The sequence below is a fragment of the Sapajus apella genome, unplaced genomic scaffold (assembly GCF_009761245.1).
Source record: "Sapajus apella isolate SASKATOON/1434 unplaced genomic scaffold, GSC_monkey_1.0 scaffold1, whole genome shotgun sequence".
Lineage (NCBI taxonomy): Eukaryota > Metazoa > Chordata > Mammalia > Primates > Cebidae > Sapajus > Sapajus apella.
In genome coordinates, this window is record NW_022436941.1 from 106,940 (window position 1) to 128,911 (window position 21,972).

The 21,972-nt window shown below is 39.3% G+C and overlaps 1 protein-coding gene and 1 pseudogene across 5 annotated transcripts in view; one reads left to right on the plus strand and one right to left on the minus strand.

Annotated features, from left to right (window-relative positions):
• DIAPH1 (diaphanous related formin 1) overlaps nt 1–21,972 on the minus strand; it is a 109,077-nt gene that overhangs the window by 23,431 nt on the left and 63,674 nt on the right. The window lies entirely within an intron of this gene.
• On the plus strand, nt 3,493–11,060 carry LOC116564497 (annotated as a pseudogene). Its single transcript, XR_004274934.1, has 2 exons — nt 3,493–3,510; nt 10,393–11,060. The product of XR_004274934.1 is annotated as a selenoprotein K pseudogene (transcript).

A 21,972-nucleotide genomic window follows, 5' to 3' on the forward strand; every position in this document is an offset into this window, starting at 1 on the left:
TTTTTTTTTTTTTTGAGACAGAGTCTCACTCAGTCACCCAGGTTGGAGTGCAATGGCTCAATCATGGTTAACTGCATCCTCAACCTCCTGAGCTCAAGCAATCCTCCCAACTCAGCTTCCCAGGCAGCTGAGACTACAGGCATGAGCCACCATGCCTGGCTAACTTTTATTTTTTTGAGGCAGAGTCTCACTTTATAGCTCAGGCTGGAGGGCAGTGGCATGATCTCGGCTCATAGTAACCTCTGCCTCCTGGGATCAGGTGATTCTCCTGCCACAGTGTCCCAAATAGCTGGGATTACAGGCACTTACCACCATGCCTGGCTACTTTTTGAATTTTTAGTAGAGACAGGGTTTCACCATGTCTGTCAGGCTGGTCTCAAACTCCTCACTTCAGGTGATCCATCTGCCTCAGCCTCCCAAAGTGCTGGGATTACAGCCCTCAGCCACTGTGCCCAGTCTACCTGGCTAACTTATATTTCTTGTAGAGACACAGTTTTGCCATGTTGCCCACACTGGTCTCAAACTCCTGGCTCAAACAATCCACTGACCTCAGCCTCCAAAAATGCTGGGATTACAAGCGAGATCGACCACACCCAGTCAATATAGTTTTTCATTAAAGATTTTTGCTAGCATATTCATTAAAAATATTGCTCTATAGTTTTTTCTTATGATGTCACTGTCTGATTTTGCCATCAGGGTAATACTGGCCTCATAAAATGAGATGTGGGTGGGGCGTGGTGGCTCATGCCTGTAATCTCAGCACTCAGGGAGGCTGAGGAGGGCCTCCCTGATCGCTTGAGGCCAGGAGTTTAAGACCAGCCTGGCCAACATGGTGAAACCCCATCTCTACTAAAAATACAAAAACAAATTAGCTAGGGATGGTGGTGCACACCTGTAATCCCAGCTGCTTGGGAGGCTGAGGCACAAGAATCACTTGAACCCAGGAGGCAGAGGTTGCAGTGAATGGAGATTTTGCCACTGCACTCCAGCCTGGGCAACAGAGTGAGGCCCTGTCTCAAAAAAAAAAAAAAAAAAAAAAAAAGAGCCATGAAATATTCTCTCCTTTTCTATTGGAAGAGTTTGTAAAAAATTAGTATTAATTCTTCATTTAATGTTGGATGGAATTCAGCAGTGAAGACATCTGGGCCTTTTGTTTTTGGGTAGTTTTTGACTAAAGATTCAATCTCCTCACATGTTACAGGTCTATTCAGATTGTGTATTTTTTCTTGCATCAGTTTTGGTAGTTTGTATATTTCCGGGAATTTGCCATTTCATCTGGGTTATCTAATTTGTTGGTGTACCATTGTTCACAGTATTCTCTGTAATCATTTTTATTTCTGGAAGGCTGGTAGTAATGTCTACTCTTTCATTCTAATTCTGATTTAAGTCTCTCTTTTTCTTGGTCAGTTTGGCTAGTTTTATGAATTTTGTTTATCTTTTTAAAGAATAAGCTTTCTATTACATTGATATTCTCTATTTTTTTCCTGTTCTCTATTTTGTTAATTTCCTCCTTAATCTTTATTATTTCCTTCCTTCTGCTTGCGTTAGATTTACCTTGCTTCTCTTTCTAGTGTCTTGAGGTTGAAGGTTAGGTTATTGATTTAAGATCATTCTTCTTCCTTAATATAGGCATTTATGGGCATAAATTACCCTCTAACTACTGCTTTTTGTATATCCCATAAGGCATAAGGTTCTGGTTTTGTTATGATTTTGGTTTTTGAGACACAGTCTTGCTCTGTTGCCCAGGCTAGAGCACAGTGGCGTAATCTCAGCCCACTGTAACCTCCACCTCCCGGGTTCAAGCAATCCTCCTGCCTCAGCCTCCTTCCTGAGTAGCTGGGATTACAGGCACACGCCACCATGCCCAGCTAATTTTTGTACTTTTAGTAGTTATGGGGTTTCACCATGTTGGCCAGGCTGGTCTCAAACTCCTGACCTCAGGTGATCTACTCGCCTTGGCCTCCTTAAGTGCTGGGATTACAGGTGTGAGCCACTGCACCCTGTCTCGGGAAAATTTTTAAACAGATAAAACACCTGCACTATCACCTATCAAAAGATGGCACTTCAGGCTGGGCGTGGTAGCTCATGCCTGCAATATCCCAGCACTTTGCGAGGTGGAGGTGGGCGGATTATATGAGCTCAGGAGTTCGAGACCACCCTGGGCAACATGGTAAAACCCCCATCTCTACTAAAATACAAAAAAATTAGCCAGGTGTGCTGGCACTTGCCTATGGTCCCAGCTACTCAGGAGGCTGAGGCACAAGAAGGGCTTGAGCTTGGAAGGGGGAAGTTGCCATGAGTCAAAATCATGCCACTGCACTCCAGCTTGGGCTATTTCGTCGTATACATGACGGCAGCAATTATAAAATACACATTATTTTATGTACCATTAAAAATGAAAGAGTCCCACCAATGAAACTATGACATCCATTGTGAGAAACATCATGATTTCAGAGGTGTTTAAAAAATCATATCAGCATTTGACACGATTTAAAATCCTATTCATGATTTAAAACTCTAGGTAAACTTAGAATTAATGGGAACTTCCTCAATGTAATAAAGTACATTTATGAAACATTTACAGATAACTTTATGCTTAACAGTGAAAGATTGAATGCTGAGACACTAGAAACCAAAAGCAAGGTGATGTTTGCTCTCACTACCCTCTAAATTATATTTCTTTATATATATTAGAAATGAAGGGCTGCACACCACGGCTCATGCCTATAATCCCAGCATTCTGGGAGGCCAAGGCAGGCAGATCACTTGAAGACAGGAGTTTGAGACCAGCCTGGCCAACATGCCTGTCTCTACTAAAAATGCGAAAAACTAGCTGGGCCTTGTGATGCATGCCTGTAATCCTAGCTACTCAGGAGGCTGAGGCAGGCGAATCACTTGAACCCAGGAGGAGGAGGTTGCAGCGAGCCAAGATCGCACCACTGCACTCCAGACTGGGCAACAGAACAAGATTTCATCTTGGAAAAAAAAGAAAACTTAACAGTCTGTCAATTAATGCATAAACAAACTGTGGCATATACAATGGAATATTATTCTGCCATAAAAAGTAATGCTCTACTGATAACATGATACAGTATAGATAAATCGCAAAAACATGCTAAGTGAAAGAAGCCAGACACAAAAGTCACATATATTATTTCACTTATATGAAATATTCAGAAGAGGTAAATCAATAGAAAAGGCATAGATTGGTGATTGTCAGGAGCTGAAGGGATGGAGGAACAAGGAGCAACTGCTTAAAGGGCAAAGGATTTCTTTCAGGAGTGATGAAAATGTTTTGGAACAATAGATATGATGGTTGTACATTGTGAATATACTAAATGCCACTGAATTGCTGTCTTACATGTTTAAAAACTAATTCAATCAGTGAAACTTGTATGTGGATTGTATATTAGATAACAGTATCCTATCAATGATAAATTTTCTAAATGTGATAACTACACTGTGGTTATGAAACTTGTACTTAGAAGATGCATGCTGAAGAATTTAAGGGTAAAAGGTTGGTACTTTATCTCAGTTTAGTTAAAAAAAAAAAAAAAAGAAAAGAAAATGTTCATAGCATCATTATTTATAATAGCCAAAAAAGTGGGCTGGGCACAGTGACTCCTGCCTGTAATCCAGCACTTTGGAAGGCTGAGGCAGGTGGATCACAAGGTCTAGAGTTCGAGACCAGCCTGGCCAATATGGTGAAACCCTGTCTCTACTAAAAATACAAAAATTAGCTGGGTGTGGTGGCGGGTGCCTGTAGTCCCAGCTACCCGGGAGGCCGAGGCAGAAGAATCGCTTAAACCCAGGAAGCAGAGGTTGCAGTGAGCCGAGATCGTGCCATTGCACTCCAGCCTGCGCAACAGAGTGATTCTGTCTTAAAAAAAAAAAAAAAGGCCAAAAAGTGAAAACAATCCTAATGTCCATCAACTGATCAATGGAAAAACAAAATGTGGTGTCATGAAAAGGAATGAAGTGCTAATACACGCTGCAACATGAACCTTGCAAGCATCATGATTAGTGAAAGAAGCCAGATACAAAGGCCGCATACTGTATTGATTATATCGACACAAAACGTCCATGACAGGCAAATCCATATAACAGAAAGCAAATCAGCAGTTGCCAAGTTGGGCGGAATGGGAAGTAAGGAATGGCTGCTAATGGAGTCAGGGTTTCTTATAAGTGTGATAAGAATGCTGTGGAATTAGATAGTGGCAGTGGTTGCACAACTTTCTGAATACAGACTATTCCTGATTTAAGATGACTCAACCTAACTATTTTTTTTTTTTAGCTTATGATGATGCAAAAGCCATATGCATTCAGTAGAAATTGTACTTCAAATTTTGATCCAAAATTCATTATCAACATTATAAAGCTGGCTTTCTGTTAGATTATTTGGTCCAAATGTAAACTAAATATAAGTGTCCTGAGCGTGTTTAAGGTAGGGTAGGCTGAGAAAGATGTTTGGTAAGTCAGGTGTATTAAATGCATTCCAACTTAACAACATTTTCGACTCACAATGGGTTTCAGGACATAACTCTATTGTAAGTCATGAAGCATCTGTACACACAGAAAAAAATGGAATTGTATACTTTAAAGATGAATTTTATGATATGTGAATGCCAATACAATCAATAAATAAATGTATACATGCATATAGACAAGCATGCACGATGGACCATAGATCTAAATGGAAAACCTAAAACTACCAAACATCTAGAAGAGAATAGGGGAAAATCTTCACAGCTTTAAGGTGGTGATAATTTCTCAGATAAGACATAAAAAAGTATGAACCGTGCAGTAGTCAGAATCATAAGCTGGCCTCCAGGTTTCCTACCCCCTAGTGTGCATGCCCTAAATAACCCTTCCTCTTGAGTATGGATGGGACTGACCTACTGTAGTAAGCCCTTTCAAATGAAGTTTTAGAGGTCAGAGACTCAAAGAGACTCAAAGCTGTAGCAGGTACTCTCCTGGAGTTCTTGAATAAGCCAACTGTCATGTTGAGGAGGACGCTATGTAGCAGGAAATGGTGGGTGGCTTGTGGGAGCTGAGAATAGCCCTAGCTGATGGATAGCAAGAAAGCAGGGACCTACGTCCTACAATTACAGTGAACTAAATTCAGCCAAATACTGCAAGAGCTTGGAAAAGGACACCGAGGTCCAGAAGGCAATGCAGCCCACCTGGAACCTTGATTTTATCCTGGTGTGATTCTGAACAGAGAATTCAGCTAACTTGGACAACAGACCCATGGAAACTGTGAGATAATGCATTTATGTTGTTTTAAGCCACCAAGTTTGTGAATTTCTATGCAGCAATAGGAAATAATACAAAACATAAAAACAAAAATCGATGAAGTAGACTTCATCAAAATTAAAAACTTCTATTCTTTGGAAGACATTATTAAGAAATGAGAAGACAAGACTGGGCGAATAGCTGCAAAACACTTATCTGACAAAGGACTAGTATCCAAAACATAAAAAGTTGACTCAATCATAATAAAACAACCCAATTTTTAAAAATGGACAGAAGATTTGGAAAGACACTTTACCAAAGAGGATATAAGCACAGAGAATGCTGCTCAATATCATCAGCAAGTCATGAAAGCTATGTAGTAGGATAGCTGATGAACGGAAAACTGATTACGAATTAAAACTACATTAGGAATTAAACTAATTAGGAATTAAAACGACAATGTCTAATCTTTTAAAATTACTAAAAACAAAACAAAACTGGCGAGACTAAGTGCTGGCAAGGATGCAAAGCATCTGCAACTCTCATACATTGCTAGTGGAAATAAAAAATGGTACAGCCACTTTGGAATCTAGTTTGGCAGTTTCTTATATAGTTAAAGATATATTTACCATACCATATGACCCAACAATCTCATCCCTAGGTGTTTATCCCTCCAAAATGAAAATATATTTGTCTAGACAAAATCTTGTATGCAAGTATTTTTATTGGCTTTATTCATAACTGCCAAAAACTGGATACAAACCAAATGTCCATCGGTCAGTGAATGGATATAATGGACTACTACTCAGCAATAAAAATGAATGAACATGCATGCAACACAGAGAAATCCCAAGTACCTTATGCTAAACTCAAAGAATCCAGACTGAAAAGGCTACTAAGTGTATGATTCTACTTATAGCCTGAAAAAGACAAAACTGTCAGAAGACAGATCAGTGGTATGCCAGGGTTTGGCAATAAGGAGGAGGACTGACAAACATGAAGGAACTTTTTGGAGTGACTGTGATTATATGGCCATATACATTTGTCAGCCATATAATACTGTACATATAAAAAGGGTGAATTTTACTAGATAAATTACACCTCAGCAAACCTGACTAAACAAATTTTATCTTTTTTTTTTTTTTTTTTTTGAGACAGAGTTTCGCTTTTGTTACCCAGGCTGGAGTGCAATGGCACGATCTAGGCTCACCGCAACCTCCGCCTCCTGGGTTCAGGCAATTCTCCTGCCTCAACCTCCTGAGTCGCTGGGATTACAGGCACGCGCCACCATGCCCAGCTAATGTTTTTGTATTTTTAGTAGAGATGGGGTTTCACCATGTTGACCAGGATGGTCTCGATCTCTTGACCTCGTGATCCACCCGCCTCGGCCTCCCAAAGTGCTGGGATTACAGGCTTGAGCCACCACGCCCGGCTACAAATTTTATCTTTAAGGCCAATAAAATACAGTACAATAAAGCTAAAATAACTATAACAGTATAAGAACAGCTGGGCACAGTTGTTATTACAGGCTCATGCCTGTAATTCCAGCACTTTGGAGGCCAAGTGGTAAAATTGCTTGAGTCCAGGAGTTCAAGACTAGCCAAGGTGACACAGTCTGTCTCTACAATAAATAAAAAATTAGTTGGGCATAGTGGCGCATGCTTATAGTCCCAGCTACTCAGGAAGCTGAGGTAGGAGGATCCCCTGAGCCCAGAAGGCTAAGGCTGCTGTGAGCTGTGACTGTACCACTGTACTTGGTCTGGGCAACAGAGTGAGACCCTGTCTCCCAAAAAAAGCAACAACAAAAAACAGTGTGAGACTGAGAGAAGAACACAGTAAGCAGATGAAGAAATTCCATAAATAGACATGTATCTTAGGCTTTGTGGGCCAAATATTAATAGTTTCTGTTGCAACTACTCAACTCCGCTGGCATAATAGAAAATAGTCACTGACAATGACTAATAGAATGGCTGTGTTCCAATAAAACCTTATTATCAAAACAGGTTGGCCGCAGTTTGCTGACTCCTGGTCTAAGCAATAGTGTTGAGAAGAGTGGTTTCCATTTTAAAGAAGTACAGTAAGATACACTTTATGATATTCACAAAACTAACTTCCAGATACATTAAAAATCTAACTATAAAAAACAAATATAATCTTGATTAAATGAAAACTTCCCTAAGAATAACACAAAATCAGGGCATAAAAATGTATGAGACTCTGGGGCTGGGCACGGTGGTTCATGCCTGTAATCCCAGCACTTTGGGAGGCTGAGGTGGGCAGATCACCTGAGGTCAATAGCTCGAGACCAGCCTGGCCAACATGGTGAAACCCTGTCTGTCTCTACTAAAACTACAAAAATTAGCTGGGCGTGGTGGTACATGCCTGTAATCCCAGAGACTCGGGAGGCTAAGGCAGGAGAATTGCTTGAACCCAGGAAGCAGAAGTTGCAGTGAGCTGAGATGGTGCCACTGCACTCCAGCCTGGGCAACAAGAGCAAAACCCCTTCTCAAAAAACAAACAAAAATATGAAACTCTCCTCCTTCAGCTGGCAGCACAAAAGCCTACATCCTTAAAGTTGAATATAACAGGCTCACAGCTGAAAGCCTTAGAAAGACAACACTCTAGAAACAGGGTGAAAGAAGTAGATCGAGCTTTTCCAAAACCACAACCAAGTCTTGGCATAGCTCAACTCCTGACTGGATTAATACAATCAGCCTCCGCTTTATCTGACTAGAGAGGGAAGTGTGACTTCTTTCCAGAGAAAGGTAACATCATCTGGAGTTTCTACCATTTTTATAAGTAATGCCTGGGCATTTAATCAAACTTACTAAAAATGTCAAAAAGGAGGACCATTTGCCCAAGGTTCAAGGAACAAACAAACAAGAACAGATTAACCTACAACTCAGACATTACAGTTTGACAACAATGACTTTAAAACCACTCTGGTTAACATGTTCTGGAATATAGTGGAGAACATAAAAATAAATGAAGATGAAGAAGTTCATCAGAGAAGTAGAATTTACTTTTTAAAAATCTATGTATATTCTACAACTAAAAAACATTATTAATATAACTAAAATTAAAGCTCAAAAGATAACAGTAGACACAGTAGCAATGGGTGAATTGGAAGATAATAACAAAGATCCAAACTAAAAGCACAGAGACTAAAAATGGTAAGAATGAAAAAGAGTGTAATGGACATGTGAGACACAGTGAAAAGGCCCAATGGTCCAACATATGTATAATTGGAGGCACAGAAAGAGAAGAAAAATTGGACAGGAGCAAGAATTGAAGAGAAAATAGTTGTGTATTTTTCAGATTATCACAATCAGCCTCCAACACACAGAATCAAGCAGCTCAGAGAACCTCAAGTGTAAATAAAAAGAAAACCACAGTGTAGCATATGATCATAGTTAAACTGCTAAAAATCAGAGTTAAAAAGAAAATCCTTGCTGGGCGTGGTGGCCCAGATAATTCACACCTGTAATCCACTTTGAGAGGCTAAGGTAGGAGGATCCCTTGAGTCCAGGAGTTTAAGACCAACCCAGGAAATACAGTGAGACCCCCATCTTTACAAAAAAAAAAAAAAACTGAAAAATTAGCTGGGCATGGTGGTACACACCTATAGTCCTAGCTTCTCAGGAAACTGAAGTAGGAGGCTCACTTGGGCCTGGGAGCTTAAGGCTGCTGTGAGTTGTGATTGCATCACTGTACTCCAGCCTGTTTCAAAAAAAAAAAAAAAAAAAAAAAAAAAACCCCTAAAATAGCAGGAGGTAGAACATATTATCTTCAAATGAAGAACAATAAGACTGACAGTAGAATTCTTTTAAAAAAGAAAAGACAAAAACATCTTCCAAAATATTGATGAAATAAAGCTATATCCACACAAAACCAGAATTCATTACCAGCACACCTGAACTAATATACTAAAGGGAGTATTTATTCAGGCAGAAGAAAGAAAAAATTATCCCAAAGGAAATACAAAAATGCAGACACAAAGCAAAAACACTAGAAAGGTGTTTTTAAGGTGAATATTGGTATTACATAATAACAGTAAAAATATTTGTGGAGTTTAAAGCACATACAGAATCAAAATGCATGACACCAGTAACTCAAAGGAAGGTATACAGTAGAGTTAAAATGTTCCAGCCTGGCAACAGCCTGTCTCTACAAAAAGCACAAAAATTAGCAAGCATGGTGATAAGTGAGCCTCCTACTTGGGAGGCTCCGGTGGGAGAATCACCTAAGCCTGGGGAGGTTGAGGCTGCAATGGGCCATAATCATGCCACTGTACTATAGCCTGGGTGACAAAGTGAGACCTGCCTCAAAAAAGAAAAATAAAGAAATGTTGTAAAGGTCTAGCATTATCTGGAGGGTAGTACAATTACAATTTGTATTAGATTAGAATAAGTCAAATATCTGAGGTGGGCAGATCACGAGGTCAGGAGTTCAAGACCAGTCTGGCCAACACAGTGAAACCCCATCTCTACTAAAAATACAAAAAATTAGCCAGGTGTGGTGGTATGCGCCTGTAATCCCAGCTACTCAGTAGGCTGAGGCAGAAGAATTGCATGACCCTGGGAGGCAGAGGGTGTAGTTAGCAGAGATCTCCACTGCACTCCAACCCTGGGCAACAGTGTGAGACTTCATCTCAAATAATAATAATAATAACAAGTCAAGTATGCATGTTGTAATTTCTAAGGTACTCACTAGGAGGGTAGTAAAAAGGTATGTAACAATACAAGAAATGTGAAATAATACAGTTTTAAATTAATCCATAAGAAGGCAAAAACAGAAAAAATAACAAATCATGAAAATGAAACAGAAAACAAATAGAAATATGGTATCTATTAACTCAAATGGATTAAATATATGAAAAGACTAAAACTGTCAGACTGGAGTTACAAAACATGCTCACTAAATATGTGCTGCTTATAAGGGACACACCTTAAATAAAGACACAGATATGCTGACGGTAAAATAGTGGAAGAGGGTATCTAATCGAAAGAAACAATAACCAAGAGAAAACTGGTATAGCTATACTAATAACAGATAGAGATGTCATCTCTAATAACTGGCATTAATACATACATTTCATAACAAAGGGTCAATCCCTGAGGAAGATATAGTAATTCTAAATCTAAATGTATCCAATAGAGTCGCTCTGAAGCGGGGAAGTGGGACAAGACAGTTTACATCTCGAACGGACAAGTGTTGGACAGCCGGAATCAGTCTCCATGGAGATTATCTTTGATAACAGATTTCTTCTGGGGAATAGCTGAGTTTGTGGTTTTATTTTTCAAAACCCTGCTTCAGCAAGATGTGAAAAAAAAGAAGCAGCTATGGAAACTCATCTAATTCCAGATATCATGATGGAAGAGGGCCACCAGGAAACCCTCCCCGAAGAATGGGTAGAATCAATCATCTGCGTGGCCCCAGTCCTCCTCCAATGGCTGGTGGATGAGGAAGGTAAATGTCTGCTCTAAGAAGCAGACAACTGGACATGTGCATTCATAGCAGAAGGAAACCATCAAGAAGTGGAAGGCTGATCATGCTGAGCAGTAGATGAATGTGTATGTCTACACAAGGACTGTTCTGTGTCCTCACAGATGAATGAGGTCATGCCAGGAATTCCCTCTGCAGGGAACTGGCCTGACTGACGTGCAGTTCCATAAATGTACATGTTTGTCTCATTACCTTTTTGTATAGTTTATTAAAGTATTAATATAGTTTTAATAAGTAAATTTTTAGGTTGCACAATGGACTCCTCATCTTTATATTAAATTCATGAAAAAAACTGAAGAAAATAAAGCCTGTGTATTTAATAAAAATAAATATATCCAATAATTTAGTTTTAAAACACATAAAGTCAAAAATTGAGTAAACTAAAGGCAGAAAAAGGCAAATCCATAAACACAGTGGAAGAATTAATACCCTTCACACAATACTAATAAAACAAGCAGATAAAAACTTGGGAAGGATACAGAAAATCTGAACATATATATCTAACAAAGTCAATTGACAAGTTAGAACAATGTACCCAATAATAATAACTTAGATCTTTTTTTCATATGTACATAGCATATTTGCCAAAATCTACCATAAATGGGTAAAAGAAAGCCTCAACAAATTTCAAAGGATAGAAATAATTCCAAGTACTAAGCTAGAAATCAGTAAAAAGGACTGGGCATGGTGACTCACATCTGTAATCCCTGCACTTTGGGAGGCTAAGGTGGGTGAATCATGAGGTCAGGAGATGGAGACCATCCTGGCCAACCTTGTGAAATCCTGTTTCTACTAAAAATACAAAAATTAGCCGGGTGTGGTGGTGGGCACCTGTAATCCCAGCTACTCAGGAGGCTGAGGCAGGAGAATTGCTTGAGCCCGGGAGGCGGAGGTTGCAATGAGCCAAGATCGTGCCTCTGCACTCCAGCCTGGCGACAGAGTAAGACTCCATCTCAAAAACAAAACAAAACAAAACAAAAAGAAATCAGTAAAAAGATAACTAAAAAATACCCAATTATTTGCATATTAAGCAAATATATAAATAATTCTGGAGTCAGGTAAGAAATCACAACAGAAACAAAAAATATTTTGAATAAAATGAAAATCAACACATCATATGCAACAAATGGGACTCATAAAAAGCACAAAATAAGATGGTAGATTTAAACCCCAATATTTCAGTAATTACATTAAATATAAACAGACTACACACTGTATTGGTTAAGACCAATAGTGTCAAGTGGATTAAAAAACAAGAGTCCAAGTATATGCTGTTTATAAGAAACATCTAGAACAAGGATACAGAAAGAAAGAAAAAGTATAGCTATACCAGGCAAATTCTAACTAAAAGAAAGTTGCCCAAGTTGCATTCACATCAGATGAAAATAGTCTTTAAGGCAACAAAAAGCTGTACAGAAGAGGGACCTTACAGAAGAGGGACCTTCTACACTGATAAAAAGTTTAGTTTATCAAGAAAATATAGGATTTTAAAATTTATATGCACCTAATAACATCTTGGCCTGGGGTGGTGGCTCACACCTGTAATCTCAGCACTTTGGGAGGCCAAGGTGGGCAGATCACTTGAGGTGAGGGGTTCGAGCCCATCCTGGCCAACATGGTGAAATCCCATCTCTACTAATATACAAGAAAACTAGCTGGGCGTGGTGCCCACCTGTAGTCCGAGCAGGGGAATCACTTGAACCCAGGAGGTGGAGATTGCAGTGAGCCAAGATTGCACTGCCACTCCAGCTTGGCAACAGAGCGAGACTCCATCTCCAAAAACAAAAAACAAAAAAACCCCATTATCTTAAGATACATAAAGTACCCCAAATGTATAACCTAATCATGGGGACACATAAGAAAAGTTCAAACTGATGGACATATTAAGGTCATAAAAGATAAGGACTGAGAAACTATTAACAAAGACTCTGACTTCATTTTTTCATGTTTAACTGTTGACAGCTCACCTCCTCCATGTCCTATATCCCGTCATAAACTGGATGTAAACCTCACCTCTTCCTCTATGTCCCATATTCAGGCAAGATGATATGAAAGTCTAGATGCTCCTTCCTTGGGAACCAGCAGGAAATTCAAACTAGGCAGTCTGCTCTTGTGCAGGAACTCTCACCCTAGCCCAAGCCCCTAATCACAATAAATGCCCAAGCCAATCTCTTTTCTTTGTCCTTTCTTCTTCTTTTTTTTTTTTTTTTTTTTTTTGATACAGAGTGTCATTCTATTGCCCAGGCTCAAGTGCAATGGCGAAATCTTAGCTCACTGCAACCTCCGCCTCCCAGGCTCAAGCAGTCCTCCCACCTCAGCCTCCTGAGTAGCTAGGAATACAGGTGTACACCATCATGCCTAGCTATCCTTCCCTTGTTCTCTAAAGCCATTTCAAACCTGCTTTAGAGCATTGCCCTGCTCGCCTGGACCTCATTATTTAAGTTAACAAACCTTTTCACACCTTCTTGTTATGCATGTGACATCATTAGTCTTAACATCCAAACCAAATTTTAAGTGGGGGTCTATATGCCTTTGCAGGTGACCATAACAAGAACTGCTCCCAATTAAATGAGACTAAAGATACAAGACAACTGAATTCAGTGCATGATCCAGGATTTTTTCCTATAAAGGATATTATTGAGACAATTGACAAAATCTGAAGAAAGTCTGTAGATTAAATAGTAGTATTGCATTTATGTTAATTTTCTAACTTTGACAACTGTACTTTGTTTATGGACCTGTTATTAGAAAACACACACTGGCACACTGGGGCCAGGTGCGGTGGCTCATGCCTGTATTCCTAGCACTTTGGGAGGCCAAGGCAGGCAAATCACCTGAGGTCAGAAGTTCAAGACCACCCTGGCCAACATGTAGAAACCCCGTCTCTACTAAAAATATAAAAATTAGCTGGACATGGTGGGGCATGCCTGTAATCCCAGCTACTCGGGAGGCTGAGGCAGGAGACCCACTTAAACCCAGGAGACGGAGGCTGCAGTGAGCGAAGATCGTGCCATTACACTCTCGTGCCATTACACTCTCGTGCCATTACACTCTAACCTGGCAACAACAGTGAAACTGTCTCAAAAAAAAAAAAAAAAAAAAAGGGAGGGAGAGAGGGAGGGATGGAGGGAGAAAAACACACGCTAGGCAGGGCTCAGTGGCTCATGCCTGTAATCCCAGCACTTTGGAAGGCCAAAGAGGAAGGATCACTTGAGCCCAAGAGTTCAAGAACAGCCTGGGCAACATAGTGAGACCACATCTCAACAAGAAATACAAATCAAAAAATTAGCCAGGTGTGGTGGCACATGCTTGTAGTCCCAGCTACTCGGAAGGCTGAGGTAGGAGGATTGCATGTGCCAGGGAGTTCAAGGTTGCAGTGCCACCTGCCACTACTGTCCAGCCTGGGCAACAGAGCGAGGTCCTGTTAAAAAAAAAATGCATCGTGTCTAACTTACCCTCAAATAATTCAATAAAAAATACTACACACACATACACATATATACACAACACACAGAGAGAGAAAAGGATAAGACAAAGATAAAATGTTAACAGTTGAGGAATGTGGTCAAGTAAATGCAGGAAATTTTCTGTACTATTCTAGCAGCTTTTCTGTATGTCTAAAATTATATCAATATAAAAAAAAAGAAAAATATAAAATAAAATCGAATAGAACTACAATGCCAATTCCACAAACCGAGATATTTTGACTTCTTTCTTAGTAATTGATAAAACAATCAAACAAAATGGAATACAGAAAATTTAAACAACACAATTCAGAGGAACAAATGGAGACATACAGAACACCACGTAACTGAGGACCACATACATGTTCTTTCAGTGCACATAGAACATTTATAATATTTGGCAATATTTTGAGCCATAAAGCAAAACTACAAATTTCTAAAGACTGAAATCACAAGAGCACCTACCAGAATGCAATTAGCTGGAAATTAACAAGAAATACAAAAAATCCTGAAAACTCCATGTGGTAGACAGAATAATGGTCCTCCAAAGACATCCACATTCTAATTCCCAGAATCTGTGAATACTGGGCAACCTTATGTAGCAGAAGAGACTTTGCAGGTATGATTTAATTAAGGATCTTGAGATGACAGGATTAATCTGGATTTCTGGGTAGGCTCAGTAAAATCACAAGTTTGTTTGTTTGTTTGTAGAGTTGCAGTTTTACACAGTCACCTAGGCTGGAGTGCGGTGGTGTGATCAGAGCTCATTAAAGCCTCAAATTGCTCACCTCAAGCAATCCTCCTGCCTCAGCCGCCAGAGCTGTTGGGACTAGAGGCACATGCCACCACACTCAGCTACAAGGATTCTTATAAGGAGATACGAGGACCAGAGTCAGAGAGGAGATGTTATGGCAGAAGCAGAGGTCAGACAAAAAGATCTGAAGATGCTATGCTGCTGGCTTTAAAGATTGGGGAAAGGATAGTAAGTCTAGGAATCTAGGCAGCCATTAGACATTGGAAAAGGCAAGGAAATAGATTCTTCTTTAGAGCCTCCAGAAGGAATACAGCCCTGCCAACGTTTCAATTTTAGGAATTCTGGCCTCTAGAACTGTAAGATAATAAATTTGCATTGTTTTAAGTCACTAAACTTGTGGTAATTTGTTAGAGTAACAATATGAAACCGATACATTCCATATATGTGGAAATTACTTCAAATCTGATGTGTCCTTATAAAGAGGAAATCTAGACCCAAGGAGACACAAGGAATGCGCACACAGAGGAAAAGGCCACATGAGGGCACAGCAAGATGGCGGCCAGCTGCAGAGAAGGAGAGAGGCCTCAGAAGAAATTAAACTTGCTAATACCTGGACCTTGGACTTCAAGCCTCCAAAACTGTGAGAAATAAATTTCTGTTGTTTAAGCTGCTCAGTCTGTGTTACTTTCTTTCTTTTTTTAAAACCATTAAAAATATTTATTAATAATTGTTTTTAAACGCCGCTTATTTGAGAGAGCAGAAACCAAAGCATTTTCCTTAGAATTCTCACTTAGCTTGTATTTCACAAAAGTGCTTTAGAACTTAGATTTCTACCACTTGTATGGAGTGTAAAGACAAAAGGAAGCCCAACAAAACCAAAGGCCCAACGGTGTCTATTCCCAGGGCCAAGGCAGAACCCCAGGCTAACCCACCTGCCCTGTGCTGAGTCACTGGACACATCTCTGAGTGCTCAGAGTCGCACACAGGAATGAGGGGGTCAGGCACCAAGGCACCTTTATTCATTCATTTCTCAAATTCAACTCCCTTTAAATCCTGACTCTAATAGGCCAAAAGACACTACTCATATTTATTTGGTGCCAAATTATTGTTATTTTTAAATGCTTACATCTGCACCTTAAAGTAAACTGCAATATCCAGCACAACATTGTCAGACAGAGCTGCTGTATGGCTACTTAGCTTCATTACTGCCTGGCTAACACTTAACATGCTTCATCCTTTACAGATGGAAGAAGGATGTTCACTGTTTTTAACCAGCCATGCTGCATTTAGAGGTAAACAGCTTTTATGAATTATTTGCCCAGAAACTTTCAGTAAACTACCAAGTTGAGGCCCTGATTTTATTTTGGTCAGTATGTGCACATACTCACATGTAATCACCCAGAAAGAAGAAAAACTGGTTAACAAGAAACCTGCCGTCATGTCAGATGCTGGAAATCAATCTTTAACTACATATTTACAGAAAGGGTTTTAGGATTCATAATCCACTTTTTCAGTTTGTCTCTTATATTTCATTAGTCAGTTGGAAGTGGCATATGAATCATTTTGCTTTATCTGGAAAAAATATTTTCACATTTTCCAATTCCTTTGACAAAGAAGTTTTCGTCGGTTAAGGGGTAAGAATGCTATTTGGCTATTACCTACTTTTAAAATTCAAACTCTTCAAACATGTTTATTTAGATCATATGCTCTCAAACTATCTTTTACTGACACAATGGTAAAACTGGGTTCCCCAAATGTCAAAACCCTAATGAAGTCTCTATTTCCAAGAGTAAAATAAAAGACAGCCAACGCTGTGGGGTGAAAACGATCCTGAGCCTTTTCCCCACTCTGTAACATTTAGAAACTAGGGGGAAAAGTGGGATTGCATTAATAGACTTCCAAAACAAAATGTTATGGAAGAGTTTATTTTTTAAAAGGAGAGCTTTAAGAGAACAGGACGCTTGAATATGACCAGCTCCTACTCAAGGGGAAAAATAACACAGGTCTTTGCTGAGATGGCACCAATAATTCAAAGAAACGAAGCTAAACAGAATTTTATCTATACACAATTAATATGAAAACTTCTTAACAGGGTGGAACACTTACAACAAAATTTAAGTCCCTTCATCTTTTGGCAATGAAATAAGTGAAATTAACACAAGGATATTTTGGAAGGGTTGAAGGTCACAGTCAAAATCAAACAGAAAATTTTCAAACCTAGAAAGCAAAATGCAAACTTTCACAGCTCCTTGATCTACCCTATCTAAATAGAAATAGTACAATGGGCCGGGCGCGGTGGCTCAAGCCTGTAATCCCAGCACTTTGGGAGGCCGAGGTGGGTGGATCACGAGGTCAAGAGATCGAGACCACCCTGGTCAACATGGTGAAACCCCATCTCTACTAAAAATACAAAAAATCAGCTGGGCATGGTGGCGCATGCCTGTAATCCCAGCTACTCAGGAGGCTCAGGCAGGAGAATTGCCTGAACCCAGGAGGCGGAGTTTGCGGTGAGCCGAGATCGCGCCATTGCACTCCAGCCTGGGTAACATGAGTGAAACTCCGTCTCAAAAAAACAAAAACAAAAACAAAAACAAAAACAAAACAAAAGAAATAGTATAATGACTATCCAATAAATGCTTAGTTTCAAAATGAATACAAGCAATTTATCACGAAAAGCCTATACCTAATAAGCTGCTTTTCTGCTCTGTTCTGCTCCCTCGTCATATGCTTGAGCTTAATGAAGACTATGCTCTATAGCTGCTCCTGAGGGCGGAGAAGCAAGCAATGGAGTAAGAAAGTAAGCCTGAGAAGCCCCTGGCCCCTGAGGACCTTCTCTCTGGCCGGTCACAAACACTTATGTTTCAATGCAGATTTCAAGACTGATTTGAAGAACAGAATCCTATCTTGGGGATTAGGTTCCCTGTCAAAGGCCATCAGATGGACAGCTATTTACCAGGCAATTAGCCTAAAACTCTTAGGTAATGATAAAAAACAAAACAAAACAAACATACAAAACCCCTCATATTTTCCTATTGGAAACTTTCATTCTGTTTTGTTGATGCTTAAGGAAAACAGCTTTGCCCATAACTCACTGTGGCCTGGAGTTATGACACCAACTTGTATTTGGCCAATTAAGAAAGAGGCCAAACTACATTCTTTTTAGAAGGTCTATTCAGTTGAAAAACGGCACTTAACTGATGGTGTTTTCATATAACCTTTAACAAGAACTCATAAGTTGCATTGATTACGCCCCAAGAGATAAGGGACCGATGATAATTCAGATGGGCACCTCTGAAAAGATTTATCGGTTTTCTGTCTTGTTCTACCCAGATTTTTTGGAAACCCTTGGGGAAAGACTGAAATTCCCCATCAATCTGAGACTGTAATGCGAGTTTTTACAACATTAATTGGAAAACACAAGAATCCCAACATGGCACCCAACAGACCTCCAGTCTGTGGTACTTTCTTATGGCAGCTGTAGCAAACTAATACATTTTCTGTCAAGACTTCAGGGATATGGGCCAGGTGTGGTGGCTCACGCCTGCAATCCCAACACTTTGAGAGGCTGACTTGGCAGATCACTTGAGGTCAGGACTTCGAGACCAGCCTAGCCAATTAGCTGGGCATTATGGTGCATGCCTGTAATCCCAACTACTTGGGAAGCTGAGGCAGGAGAATCGTTTTAACCCAGGAGGCAGAGGTTGCAGTGAGCTGAGATAGCACCACTGCACTCCAGCCCGGGTGACAAGCTGTCTTTTTTTGACCCTGTCTCAAAAAAAGAAAACAAACAAACTTAAGGGATGTGTCCAAAACAATAATTTAAACAAAAACTTATAGTCCCAAATGCATATATGAAGGAGAAAAAAATACTAAAAACTAAAGAGGTAAGTACTCATTAAAAAAAAATTAGAATAAGAACAGTAAAATAAACCAAAAGAAAAATTTAAAGATATAGATAAGGACAGAAATTAGTGAAATCTGTAAGCAGAGGGGATTCACAAAGCCAACAGTTCTAGCTCAAAAAAAAATTTTTAAGGCTAGTAAATTCAACAAACCCCTAGTAAGGCTGATCAATATTTTAAAGTAAGAAAGAAAAAGAGAGAAATCAGGCATAAATAGCTAACATCAAGAACAAAATACAAGACTGAACTAGATATGGCTCAGGCTCATGCATTAAGAGGAAAAGTATCATACAAAATACGTCTGGAAATTTAGATGAAATTGACAAATTTCATCTAAAATATAACATATCAAAACTTATTCAATAAGAGAAAACCAGACTCATAACCATAAAATAATTAAATCAGTAGTCAAAAATATCTTCAGAGACCCAGATGGCTTCACCAGCTATTATTTCAAACACCCAAGGAATAAATAATTCCTCCAATTTTTGCAAAAAATTCTTTGACAGAATAGAAAAAGCATTTATTTTTCAACTCTTGCTGTGAGGCTAGCGTAACTTCACGATCAAAATGTCAAAGAACGGTATCAAAAAAATCATAGGCACCAAATTCCTAATAGCAAAGTGAATTAAAGAGTGTAAAATAAAAAGGATAACAGTTCAGGTCCAAGTTAAGATTGAAATGCAAAATCAATGTAACAGTAATCTGTTAACATGCTCCTCCATAATTATAAATTAAAGGAAAAAAATTATATGATCATCTCAACAATACAAAAAAACCTGACCAAATTTTTAATATCCATTCAGAATAAATACTCTTAGCATAATAGAAATAGAAGAAACTTCCTTGACAAAGTATATATACCAAAAGCTACAGGCAAAATACTTCAGGACAGTGGGTACTCTGAGTTGAGGGTGGAGGTTCAGTTGTAACTGGAAGGGGGGTACCTAAAGGGCATCTCAGACGCAGACCTTGATTACATGGATATAAATTTCCTTTCTAATTTTTTGAAAATTTAATGCTACATACATTATTGGTACACTTCAACCTGAAATAAGAAAAACTAAGATACACACACATATACCCCTCTGATTACAACCATGTAAATGCTACATATATACAGCATAGGCAAAGACTATCAAAATTAAAAGTTTGATTTGTTAACATAGTGTGATAATGTAACTATGTATAAATTTTAAAAACTGTCACCAACCAGGAAACTGTGAGAAAGGCAAGAAAGGCATGGCTCTGGGTATCACCTATTATATTTTCATATCCTTAGACTGGTAGGCCTGGTTCAACTTTGATGGTGGGTTAGGAAGAATGCCCACTGAAAACCAGCAGTAAAGACATGCAGTCAAATGTAGAGCCCATAGAACGCTCCCATTTGCCACTTTCCCTGCCTTCTTACAGGAATGATGCACTAATTAATCACCCAGATATTAAAGCACCTATTATACGGCCTTATCCATTCTTGGGTTCCAGCCCCCATTTCACAACAGCAAAGATGAGAAGTCCAGAACAAAGCCCTCATGCTGTGCCTCACCCAAAAAACAGTATCAAGGGCTGAGTAATTTCAGTTTATAGAATTGTGTGAAATAAGTGACAAAAAAAGGTGGGGACAGATAGCACCTTAGCACAAAGGAAAGGAGGAAAATTGTATCTGCAAAGACTGTGACTCTCTACAGACAATAGTAGAAAAGAGAGACCCTTACATCTAGCTATGTGGCTAAAAAGTGTGGCCATGGCAGGATCCATGTTTCTAGTTACTGCAATCCTGACTTTTCGGCAGATTCGAAGCCCTATGCTAGTAAGAACTATAGCTTCCAAACTAGACATGGGGCCAATCTAGTCTCCAAGGACCAGACTTTAGGAGTGTCCTGCCAGCCTTGCCAAGAAGCCAGACCCTGCTAATTCCCTTCTATAACCTGCGCCCTTCCCTTGGGCAAGGAAATAGACTGCTTGCTGTGGCTGCCGAAAGTCAGAGTCACTGACCCATTTCAGAAGGGGGAGAAAGAATATTAAGCAAGAGCTTTCATCTGATCATTTGTATCTAAGTCGGTCTCAGGGAATATCTCCAAAAAGGCCAAGGGGAGGAGTAGAAATGATATAATCCTGAAGCCATAAAGGACTTTTCACCACAACCTCACCCACTGCCCCTATATTTTTTCTTTCTGTAAAAGTCATGAAGTACTGTTAATTAATTGGGTCTTCTCAGGGAGAAAGCTGCTACTTAAGTAAAAAAAGTATTTGGGAAAAAAAGCGGATGCTCTGGAATCACCATAGGGATGCAGCTATTACATTGTTGCCAAACACAGTTGTCTCAAAGCTTAAAAGCTCTCCTTTAATTCTTAGAATGGGTAAGGTCCACTTCTGTGACCAAGTTCTCCATTAAAAGCAGTTTGCAAACTTTTCTCAAGAGAGAGTAACAGACTATCAAGTCAGGAGAAAAGGAAGAGTCCCGCCCTTTCTCCCACTGAAGGTGGCAGGGCACTGCTCCTTCACTTCATCTCCAATAGTCTCTGGGGGAAATCCTTAAGATGAGAGGCTCTGCTCTGGGAAGAAGGGAAATCTGGTTCTGTATCTTCTCAGTCCCAACCTGACAGATCTTCTTTTTAAAAGAAATTAAGTCCATAAATAAATTCCAAAATAAAAAATAAAGGAGAGACAACACAGCTGGAAAAGGAATCTATACAGACGTCAACCAACTGCAACGTGTAGACTTTATCTGCTTCTGATTCAAATGAACTATTTTTTAAAAACTACCATAAGATAATTTGGGAAATTTAAACACTAACTGGCTATCTGATGATATTAAAGAATATTTTAGATGTGCAATGGTAGAAATTATCCTCTTTTAAAAGCCCTAATTTTTTGACACACATTCTGAACTACTTAAGGATTAAAGAATATGAACAAGGATACATGTAAAAATAATGGGTGGCACGGACAAAGCTGATACAGGTATATGAAAATAAGACTGGCTGTTAGTTAAGTTTTTTAAATGAGTGATGGACACATGGGTGTTCATACTAGTCTCTTTACATATGTCTGTGTGTGTGTGCATTTTTTTCATGGTTTCAAAAATAAAATCAAGATTATTTTCCTGGAG